The following is a 12,503-nucleotide window of genomic DNA, read 5'->3' on the forward strand; positions in this document are numbered from 1 at the left end:
AATTTACCTCTCAGACTAACCTCTTGGTTATGCAAAACCACACTGATCCCAAATTCTAATGCTGATTTCTTCCCAGTGTATCTAAGTGTTAGGGCAGTGACAAGCTGTTTGCCTTCAATTTTAGAGCAGTTTTACCTCAAGACCCTATCTAATTTGGATGCAGCCACTTCAAAAAGAAGAAATGCGAGAGGGCATTTTCAAATGTCTCCTGCAATGCCTGCTTTAATTAAGCTGTGTTGAATCAACTGCACTTTGAGCTTCTTCTGCCTTTGTTTGCTGGGTATGAATCATCTTCATCATTTCTGATTTCATTCTTTTGGTGATGGAAAAGATAGCAGGAAAGGATTTCTCAGGATTGATTAACTAAGCTCTCACCCCATTGCCCTTGTTAAGTTTAAAGAGAACTGAAGGTTATAATCATCTTTATCACTGCACGATGCAGAGCCATGCAGATTTCCATCTTTCACTTTACCATGATTTTGCACTTAAAGGAGCACTTAGCTGTGCTAAAGCAACCATCCCCTCTCTCTCCAAGACAGTTCTGGATAGACCTAGACCACACTATGTTGTGGAGCCCCCTTTGATGAGCATGGCTTTGTAGAAGTGCGTATTGTGGTGTAGAGTACCTGAGGTTAATTATATGGGTGTTGAAATCAGCGCTTCGTCCTGCATGACTTTGTGTTTTTCAGGTTGGATTACAGGGAGAGAAAAATAATCCTGTAGCCATAATGGCAGTTATTTTTTGTCATCAGCAGAATTAAAACAGTTTAAGTGATGGAAAACAAAGGAAAGATCTCCCCTAGGAAGGAAGATTTCTCCTACAGAAAATATATTTTCCTGTGTTCTTTTGTTGAGCTTGCCTTAGTGATACTAAAGAGATGGCCTGATGGATCTGATGGAGCATTGATTCCATCTCCTGGTTGCCAACTGGAAGTCTGAATTGGAATAAGATTTTATTGCCACAGTAAAGCTTTGTAAGTCTCCTTCTTCTAAGCAGTAAAGCAGAACAAAGGAATTACAAAGAATAAACACATAAAATGTGGATTTTTCCAGAGTTTAAAGGTGAAGTTGTACAAATATCAGAAACTAATTAAGCTGACTGTGTGATATTTAGTTATCTTAGATCCTGGGGGAAAAAAATTGATTTCTGTTGCACTGAATTAAATTACATTTTCACACTGATTGACACAAGCTGACTTTACTTCTATTTGTCTTACATTATCTGAAATTTATTTCTTGAAACTGGGCTGCTGACCTTCTGCAGTGATGCTATTTTAGCACTGTATTGATGAACATAACACTTTGTCTATGGGTAGCATTGGTCTGAAAGGCCTTATATACATCTTACTTCGCTTGTTCAACTAAGTGCAGGTTTGAAAAGGACATTATTTTTCCTAAGTGAAACAGTATTTTTAACCTGCATGAGTATGCTGTGCTGCTACCAGCTTCCACATGCAGAACCTTTCATGTGAGAGTGTGAATGCAAGTAATAAAAGCTTTTTTTCTCCCTGAACTACAATCAGCTTTTAAAACAAAGTCAGTGCCTGGAAAACAAGCACTGTCACATGTTTGAGCTGCATGGCCCTTGCACCTGTCCCAGCTGATACCAAACACCCATCTTCTGGAAGATGAGCCTCAGTCCCCCAGCTGGTTTCAAGTCTGGTGCAGGAAGGATGCTGAGCTGCATGATGGCCCTTGACCAGCAGTGGGGCATGTGTGCAGTGTCAGGGAGGCACAATACCTGCTTTAGCCCACTGCCTGGCCTGCTCTTTCCATGACCTCTTCCACTGTAGGCTGGTTCAAGCATGAAATAAACTGCTGTACAAATATAGGTACAAAATGCTTCAAATTATGAAGCTCATCTTACAAAACCTCCAAATTCAAGGATGTAACATCTACTGCTTGGCAGTGATGCCACAGTGCAAGCATTTGATCTCTCATTGACAGGACAGCTGGTGTTCTTATCCTCTGAATGCTGACTGTACCAGCAGTACCAGCAGTCCACATCACTCCTACACCACAAAGGGAGAGGATGCTTGCAGCTGTGGATTAACAGGGAAAGGCAAGGAGGATGTGGTACACAGCTCTTAAGTGAACCAAGAAGATGGTCCCACATAAGTGGAAAAAAAGCACTAAAACATTTTTGGATGATACTAAACCTGCTTTCTTACTGTGAGAGAATTTATTATTTGCTTGGGTGGGAGGGAAAATAAGAAGGTTAATCTGAAAATGCTGTGTTGCTATTTTGATGCACTTGGTAATGGATGATCATCCTTTGATCTTGTAAAACAATTTTGAGAATCCCTTTGATTCCTATGGAAAACAGGCAGACCTGGAACTGTCCAAAGATTCCAGTTCAAACAGTTTTTTGAATGCCTGACTCCTTCCATTTATTCACGCTTCTCATGGATTCCTGATGATATCTGTAATGGAAATTGCATGTGACATGTCTTTCACACTCATGGGCTTATCAAGGTAAAGCTGACAAGTTCTCTTTTCTCAGCCTCTGACTCTACATGACAACCTGTAGTAAGCCTTGGCAACTTCCAGACAGATGACTACTTCTGTTTTGCACAAGACCAGAGATGTTTTGTTGCAGCGATAAAGTGCGTGTCGCTGAGTGCTGGGGTTAAGTGCTGCTCAAAATACACCAAAAGCAATGGAGAACTGGCACAAGAAATGATGAGAGGAAGAAAAGGAACTTCACAGACATGAGGACTCTGAAAAACTTGGTCACTTTACTGGGAGAACAGCTCAAATTGAAGTCAGTGGTCAAGCTTTGGATGAAAGAAAAAGATGAACTCCCACAGATTTCTTAGGATACAGCCATGTGCTCTGTCTACCTGCTTCCCAAATTTTTAGGTGGTTTTTCTAAGCACTGTGAATAATTTGGGCACAGAAATCTGTGCTCAGAATCTCTGAGACAGCAAATCAAGAGTTACATTATGTAATGGTTGCCTAAAAACCTTCCTATGTATTTGGGTTATTGTTTCTAAGCACTGTGGAAAGAGATTAAAAGGCTTTATCAATTTGCAGGTGTTTATCTTTCCTAAAAACCTGTCCTTCCTATCCCATCTTTAGCTCAAATAATGTTCATTAAGGCACAGTTCCCCTTCCTTTATGAAGGCTGAAGTAGATGCTCTCTTAAAAACTATTTGAAGAAAATCTGGATTCAGAATATTATGACAAAGACTTCTTACTCATTTGATTCATTCTTTCATTTTGGGTAGTTTACATGAAATGAGTGTAAAGATATTTCCTTTGTTACCAAAAATTACTCCAGTACCTCCTCGCACAGGAATGTACAGAGACAAAAAGTCCTAATTTGTAAGACTAAAGTTCGTAAGACCCACTAGCAAATGTGAGATGTTTGCAGATGGTGTTGATAAAAAGTAAAAGTGCCAGGATAAGCAGAAAGGATAGAAATAAATGAAGTAGAAAGGACATTCTAACAAAACCAAAATAGCCTTCAAAGATCAAGAGGTTGCAGCTGAGACAAATGAATAATGGTGGAAGCACAAGCTGCTGATGCAAAACCAGAAGAGAAATGATGGCTACAGTGGTGGCACTGGCCTTCCCCTAAATTCACCAGCATACATGGCCTCTGTTAGAGCAGATTTAGCCTGCAACCTGTTGTTTTTATTCTCATGCCAACATTAGCTCTAGGGCAGAGGTGGACACTGACTTTTCAGATGGGGCATGGGGACAGTGGTCACAGAGCAAAGCCAGCAGTGTTTCTCCTGCCCTACACTACCCTGCAACCCACCAGGTGCTTGCTCTTATTCTGCTCAGCCCATTTCAGCAGTAGTACTCAAGGACTAAATTTCCACTTAATTTAATTGAGAAAGGCTGTAGGGCTTTACTGCTATCATTGTTTAGCAGTTATTTTTCCTGAAGCTGCAATTATCACTGCCAATGCAATTCAGTGGGTAATGGAGGAAGTCAGGACAGTGTACGCTTCACAACCTCCCAGGTGCTACCTACCCATGACACTTATTTATGAGGCTCCCACTCTGCTCTCTGTTTTTCAGGAAAAATAAAAAGCATGAACTCTCCCTAGTTTAAACATCCAGCTCATCTTTTACCCGTGCATTTGAAGGAGTAGGGAAGGAGTGCTGGGGGAGGAGGGGAAGAAAGTCACTAAGTTAAACAAGGATAATTAGAGAACAAAGGCAAGAAGTCTGCCCTTGCTAATTTAGCCCTTGATGAGCTGATGAAGCATCAAAGTAAGAGACAGTTAAAGTCATGGCCAGGAAAGAATTTTAGCTACTGCATTGTGGACCAAATAAAGTTTTTGTAAGAAATGGTGGTGGGATTTAGGCTTTGGTAAATACAAGGGTCACTTGGCACTCATTAATTTGTACTGAGGTGCTTCCAGTTTCCCCCTTGAGGTTCCCCTTCAGAACTTGGATCCCAGCCCTTGAACAGAAGGTGCTCCTATGACAGCCATTCTACATATTTCACCCCAGTCTCTGAATTTTTTTAACTTCAGGCCATAGTCATTTACATTTTTCCATTAAGATTCTGCCCATAAATAATAAATAATAAATTCTGCTGATAAATGTTTCAATGCTTTCTTCATGAAGCCATCAAATCCAACAGACCAGCAAGTTGTTTCTACCTGTGGTCTGTATCCATCTGCAGCATTCACTGATGTATGTATAATCATGCAGAGAGAAGTGGCATATGTGACAACATTTAATACGCATTACTAAACTCAGACCACTGGAGAATGTTACTTTGATATGACGAATCATAATTTTATTACTCAAAGGACATAAACTAATTTCCACCTACAGTTTAGACAAACAGAAGGTATAGTTGTTTAGTTTCAATAGCAATTCATTATTTCTTTGGAACTGAAAGGACAAAAGAAAACCCTGAAACACCCATTAACACATGCAATGAGCAAATCTGCTACAAACCTTCTAGATGAAAGAATAAAATATTGGGCAAAAAAAATTTTCCCCCTTGTAAGAAAAGGCTCAGCAGGACAAAGGCAAGTTTCTTACCAAACTTACTGAAATAATGAAAAAGTAATGAATTATCCAGGCAAACTTCTGGGATTAAAATTGCAAAATAAAGGGCTTTCTTGATGTAATTATTTTGTATGCCCTGCTTATCCCTACTCAATACTACAGTGTTAAATTTCTTTAATCAATTAAACAGGTACATTCATGATGCAGAACAAATTAAGTGGAACAACTTTGGACAGGATTTGCATATGAATTTCTCTTGCCTTCAGCCTGCAGTGTGCTATGCAAGTATGCCATCAAGTGGTACAGAGAGAAAGAGGCAAAGAACTGATCCTCCACCTCAAAGACAGGAGACTGAGTGTCCCCTGAAATGCCACCTTTTTATCCGTAAATAACCAGGGACAAATATTCACATGCTACCATAAAAAGAGATAGGAGAGAACTGTATGGTTGGGGTTGCTGGGCACGTGGCTACAGGGGCAAATGCCTATGAATTCAAAAGCCTCTGAGGATCTTGTAACAGGCTTGTATAAAAACCTGACATTTCTTAAGTCTGCCGAGGGCTCTAATTACCACCCAGTGAGGTGTATGTCCCACATCACCGAACAAAGCAGCCCTTGAATGACCCTTCTGAAGAACTGGTGAGCAGAATGGCTTGGCCAGAGAGATGATCCTGATTTCAATGCAGCTCAATCGAGACCAGAACGGAAACTTCACTGCCATCTGGGACCTGCTGGTAGTGCCTGGCTGGTGAAAGGCCTCTGCACCGATGTGGAGACACCAGCAGATTCTCCATCCTCGTCCTTGCACTGCTTTCAGCCATGCTGGAGCTGATGAGTTTGGCTCTGACAGGAGTCAAGGATTAGGGATTAATTTAGGTACATAAAGAAACATTTTTGGTGATTTCTGAGCATTCCATAACCCTTCCATCACCTCAGCATCTCAAACCTGAATGCCATGTAACTATGAAAAAATGTTTTACTGCTTTGTTTTGGGGAGTTTGTTTTACATCCAGGTAATTTGAGCACATACAAGAAAATAGCATATTTCGAGAGCTACCAAGGCACCTGTAACTCAGTAAAATCACTAGAAATTAACTGTCCCTAAATACCTTTACAAATACGATATTAGGTGATTAATCTCTGAGCATACAAGTGCACTGTACAAACCCACTGTTTTCTTGGTAGGTGGTGTGGTTTTCTAAGTGCGGTGGGTGGGAAGACCAAGAGCATCTTAAAGCAGATCTTTTATTTTTCAGACTAGCCTGGCTTTGCTTTTACCTCATATATACCTCTCACTTATGAATTTCCATTGCACTTTGCATTCTGGTGGAACTCAGCATCAAATATTACCCTATTTTTTCCCCCAGTATCACCTGATGCCAATCACATCTCAACACTGCCTGCTTCCTTTGGTTAAAAAATTTGTGTTACAGTGCAACTCTGTAAGACAGTGTGTAGTTACTGTTGAAGCAGACATCTGAAATAACACAATAGGAAAATGCCAGGGAACAAGAACAATATGAGCAATAACTGAAAGATTGGTTGGGGAGCATCAGTAACTTGTGATTAGCAACACAGAGGTGTTTGAATTGGGAAGACAATTTATAAATTTTCTAAAAGTAAACAAAACAAACCTTTATAAATCAGCTTATTCTCACTGTGAAAAGTGCTAGGACACATCCAGATTTCCTCTTTTTCACTGATTGTGAAGACTTACACTCAGTACAGTTATTCATGGTCAGCTGAGCTGGGATATCTCTATCGGTATTTCTGTTCTTACCCACAGCCCACCTTCCCTGGCAAAAACAGTAATGGGAGCATAAAGGAAGCCCTAATTTACCCATTGAGGACTATCTGTCACACTGGCATGGTGAAATAGCCAGGTGGTCTATTCTCTTTGTTATCAATAAAACATATTGCACACTAGCAGACCCCCTATGCTACCAAGGAAGCATGAGGGAAAAGTTCCTCAGAAGACAATGGCAAAGAATGAAAGGTGATTTATTAGGAGACATATACCAAATTACCTGGGAAAGCAAGGAAAGGAGCACTCTGCTCACTAAAAACATATACACATCTGAAAATGCTCATTATTAAAACTGCAGATATTCTCTCCTCACCTCAAGTGCTGTTGGAAAAGTAAATCTGCTGATGCATGAAGGCATGACTAAGACATGGAAGACTTGGAAAGCTGTCGGAACCCAAGGTGTCCCTCAGACACTCTTGGATGTTCTGGGCCCAGGGCAGAAGCCTCTGAGACCCTGGCAGGCGGCCAGGGACCCCTGTGGTCTTGAGCTTGACCCATGGAACAATTTACCAACCTTGCAGGAAGAACAAGAAATCACAAAAGTTTAGATATTATAATAGAAGTAGTCACAAGGTGAAAGGTAGGATTTTTGAGTGCTGTACAGGGGGGTTTTAGGCCTTGTACAGGGGGGTCTGAGGTTTGTACATGGGGGTCAGAGGTTTTAAGATGGAGGGATTTGGGCGTGCCCTGTCCTCCTTCTTTCTTCTTCCTATTCTCCATGTTCTTGGTGATGTTGGCACTCACAGATTGGTTTAGAGTAGAAAGTCACTGTTCAACATAGGTAGTAGGCATTGGGGAAAAACTATAAACACCTAATATGTAATATGTGATATAAAAGATGGCACCAGCCCCTCGGGGAGGAGAGAGAGGAGACAGCCAGAGACGGGGACAGACAGAGTCAGGGACAATGTCAGGGAGTCTGTGTGCCTTGAGATAACATGCAATAAACTGCCTTGAGACCGGACGACTGAAGACTGCTGAGTCTTTCTTTGAAGGCATGGGTTGGAGGAGAGACTTCACCACCAGCCGGAGTCACCCCAATCCGGGGAAGGCTCCGACAGAAAGCAGCACATGAAAAGTAGAGGTTGTGCTTTAAAGTGATTAAGGAAAGTGAACATCAAAATTTCTCAAACTCTTCCAAGGTGCTGCCTTCCTCTCTCCTGTCTAGTCATGCTTGAGTGATTGCAATGCTGGTTCATGGAAAGGACAATTCGCCCTCTGCTCTTCAGCTCTTCTGTTGTAAGGCTCTAGCTTTATTCTCTCTTTAAAAAAGCAAACCTTAAATAAGCTTTTCTATTCCCCACAGTGTGGCTAATGTGTTGCTCAGTCCTGTACAGCCAGACGGGCCCAGGCTCTTGCTTTTGGTAGAATTTGGTCTGAAATTTGCTGCTGACAGATCTGTGTCAAATAAGGGCCATCACAGCTGAGGGCAGTGCTGGAGGCACCATCACATAGGTACTTGTGATCTAGCTGTATTTGCTGTAAACCCTATGTTTAGCCTGCAAAAATGAATGAAAATGCTCCAATTTATAGAAAGCAATAATGTATTATTAAACAGAGAAGCTTTCAAGCATCTCTGTTTGTTATGTGTGCAAACCTCCCTTAGGGAAAGCAGGCCGAGTTCAGTGAGACTCCGTGGAATACACAGAGCTACTGTGCAAAGGTTCAGAGGATCAGAGCTAATGGTGTTAGAAACCTCAATGGCAGAGAAGTATCTTACAGCAGTAGGATGGAAGCTGCCCATCCCTCTTCGCTGTCTTAAAAATTGACTTAGATGGCATTTTAATTGAATTTACCTTTTCCTTTCATTTGCTCTTCATGTCTTCTTACTGCAACTTGTGAGACTTCTCAATTTCAACTCTTCAAATTGATTTTCTCACAATTAATTGGACAATTAACTGTAACTTAGTAATTAGTTATCAAGTATGCTCATTATGCAAATACCTACAGATCTAAAATATATCCACATTCAATGAATTTAATAAGAAGGCATTGCTATGGATATTATAGAATTGTTCTTCACTTGCACCAAATATTTGACAATCAAATGTTAGAATTATATCTGGTTTTGCAGTCACCTCAGATTTTTTAAATGTGTTGTAGAATGTATTCACTGTCATCACAGACCAGTGTGCAATAGCTTAATTAATGCCGAAAGATCTGTAGAACATCCCTTTCATGTATCCCATGTCTCACCCATGACCCATAACTGGACTGTTTGAATTCCTAGAGCACCTGAGGGCCAGTCATGCTTTGTGCTCCTTGGATTCTGCCATTTGATCAGGTTGATATCTAGCCTGATGTGCAGCACCATGTCAACTTGGATTAAATTAATGGCAAAAGCTAATCACTGAAAGAGCAAGTACAAAAGGAGGAGCAATTTAACTGGTCATCACCTTGGCCAGGGTGGTTCTTGTTTCTATGCTTCATTCTTTTGTCTTCCCTCTTCATTCATTTATCCACTGATCCAGAGTACATTAATGTTTCATATAGAGAACCAAGGAACCATAAATGTCAGTTCTTGGGCTTATTTCAGCATCCCCCACTCCTGTACCCATAATCAGTGACTTATTTTGAATTATAGTCAGTTCTGCCCCCTCCCCCCCCCTTTTTTTTTTTTTTTTTTTTCTGCTGCTGCTGTTTTCAGCTCTATCATTAGCCACTCAGAGGAAGGTGAAAACACTGAAATGGAAAACTTTTGTAGGTCTACAGCCATTTCTGTGATTGGCTATTTTTATTTTTATGGCTGTTTGACAGGCAAAGTATTGGAAATACTTGGTCTGCAGTTATTTGTCAGTACTGTTAAAATATTCATTTTCCCAACAAGGTGGAAAGTACAGAAGGCCATTTTATGTTTGGAAAATTAAGCTGCATCAACATTTAGCAGAAGAAAGCTGCAGGAACCCAGGAGCAACCATAAAGAAAGGTATATATCACTTCAGAAATCAGAGTTAGAAAGAAATATTCAGGAGCACTTATGGGTGGGAATCCAGAATGTTTTTACTCATATATTGACCACATAAAGTTTTAATGAAAAACCTGTGATATGGTCAGTCTGATTAGGTTGTTTTCAAATATTTCAGCTTTCACAGCATGCTCAGTGGATGGCTTTTTGTTTTCCCTTTTTGAAACTTTCCCAGTAGAATATTTTTGAAGAATATTTTTCCCAGTCTGATTTACCTTTGTCTCTAGTTTCCCTGGTAATCTGACTGTATGAATAACCAGTTAATCATATCTGTGTTCCTGGTAATTCACTATTCCATTTGCAAAAAGATGTAGAAAAAGCCCCAAAGAATCCAGTATTGTGTAGTTATAAATTATTTTGAATTATTCTGCAGGTCCTTCTTTTTCTACTGTGGTAAATCTCCAGGAAGAAAAAGAGATCCAACCAAGATAGTTCTGGTTTATTTCCAGCATTCTAGGAATAGAAAATGTCTGGATGCTTTACGAGATGTAACCCATCTGATCCACAACTCAAGGATGTATAGACGTAACATTTAGTGGCAGGTTACACAGTCACAAATCCATAGATTCCTTGGGCCACGTTGCTCAGAAATTATGCAGTGCTTAGATGCTTTCAAGTGAAAGTGGGTTTAGGTAAAAGCAGAAGTAAAGCAAGGCCCAAACGAACTGTGTGTTGTAAAACCTCACTATGCATCATACTCTGGAAAGTAAATAAAAATCAGTGGCAGTATCAGCAGGAATGCAATTACATCTACTCATTGTGTAAACACAGAGAAAGAATTAATAATCCAATCTATCATTTAATGTTTTATATGCACCCAAGTAAATAAGCCCCAGTCAAAACAGTATCCCCTCTACCACAAATATGAATAAAATACAGTCACCACTGTTGTCAACAGAAAATGTATTTCCTTCAGGCAGCCTCTGGCATCTCTCTTAGAAATCATTTTAATTGAAGTTAGAAGATTAAAAGCAATAAAAGAGAAGGTTTTCCTTCATTTTAAACCTATATCCATTTCCATATAGGTTTTCATCTTCTTACCAGCACAACAAATGTTTTTGAGGTTTGATGTTAATGTGATGCAATTTCAGGAGAACTCAAAACAACATAAACCTTTTTTGACAGATTGTTGAATATCAGAAGCATATGTATTACTCCTTATGCTTTTTCAAAAGCTGACCTGTTGGCAGAAATGGAACGATGTCACTTTACTACTAACACTTAGATTTTGTCATGTACATTAGTCCTAACCCAAGACTGGAAATAGATTGGTGCAAGCATCCATTTACCAATGTACATTCATAATGTAGTTCAAGATAAACATGTTAACACTGAAAAAGAACATAATTTTCAAAAATTACAGTCACAGGCAGCAAAATGGTTTTTTCATAACTAGTTGAACCTAATGCATACTTTCCCTTAAAAGTAGCATTCTAAGGATTTATACGTGTGGTTATTTTCATCCTGGTGTTCATTGGTTGACCTTGAATTTCAGTGAGGCTGCCCAAAATATGATGAAGGGCTTGCTTGGTTTTGTTCGTTTGTTGTTTTGCTAGAATTTCTCTTTGCTTGGCATAAATGACAGCTTTAACCTCAGTTTAGTTATCTAAGAGTTAGGCATGTTTAATGATCTTCAGTTTGACAGCGAAATTATCTGTACACACGGATAACTTTGAGTACAACAGTTCTGTGCTCACTCTCAGTGGTGTTCATTTCCACTTCAGCCAGTTCCTTTAATTTGTAGTGTGTTGCTCCCTTGACCACCATCAGCTTCACCTCTCTCATGCTCCATTAGCCAGACAAGTGCAGTGCACTCTGCAGTGATTCCATAGAGTCCCCTCAATCAAAACTTGACTGAAAGGCTGCCTTTCCAGAAACAAGTATCATAACCCTAACCTAAGTCTCTGAATGGTTCAAACAGGAACCATGTTTTGGCCTGCATTGTTGGGAAACATCAGCAATTTTATTTCTGGTTGTTTTATTTCTAGGCTTACTGTAGTTTTGGTGTCTTTCTTAAGCATGCCCCTCTACATGTCCCTCTTTCAAAGGGCATTGACAGCCATCAGCCTCCTCCTGACCCCCTTTGTCTTCAGTTTTCCTTTTTTTGTAGGCTTAAGAATGGGGAGAGGACAATTTGCCAGTCCTTGTGGAGTTAGGCTAATAAATGCCATTTATTAGTATCCCCACTGCTTTCTCAATGACTCTGTATTCTTAGCCCAGTTTTCGGGGTTTTCATTTGTCAAGGTCACTACACATTGTTAACTTGCTGAGGGTTTCATCCCACAAGAGCCCCTATTGATTTACTCTAAGATATTAAATGAGTCAATTGCATAATTTTTCATAAACAGCATACAGTTCATTCCCTTCTTTGCCTCAGAAGCTTTACTTACTGTGAAGCTTTGACATCACTGTTGGTCATCCTCAGAATATATCCCACTAGTATTGCATTTAAATAAATTGAGCAGCCTGAAGAAATTTAATGTGAAGTGGCTTAATTGGCCAGTTCCTGCTTCTCAAACAAAACTGCTAGCAATAAACCAAGTGGCAGTCTGCCATTTCCCTCACTCATCCAAAGGTGCTTGTCCGTACGGATGCCAGTGATCCTGAAACGCACTCATTCCTTTTTATGACTTCCATACTCAGCAGTACTGACTACCATAGCATTTCAAAGTGCCACAGGCTCTTTAAAAAAAGTTGAATTACGTATTATCACAGAAGAATTCTAGAGAGCTACTACATAGATGCAACCACAA

The sequence above is a fragment of the Vidua macroura genome, chromosome 4 (assembly GCF_024509145.1).
Source record: "Vidua macroura isolate BioBank_ID:100142 chromosome 4, ASM2450914v1, whole genome shotgun sequence".
NCBI lineage: Eukaryota > Metazoa > Chordata > Aves > Passeriformes > Viduidae > Vidua > Vidua macroura.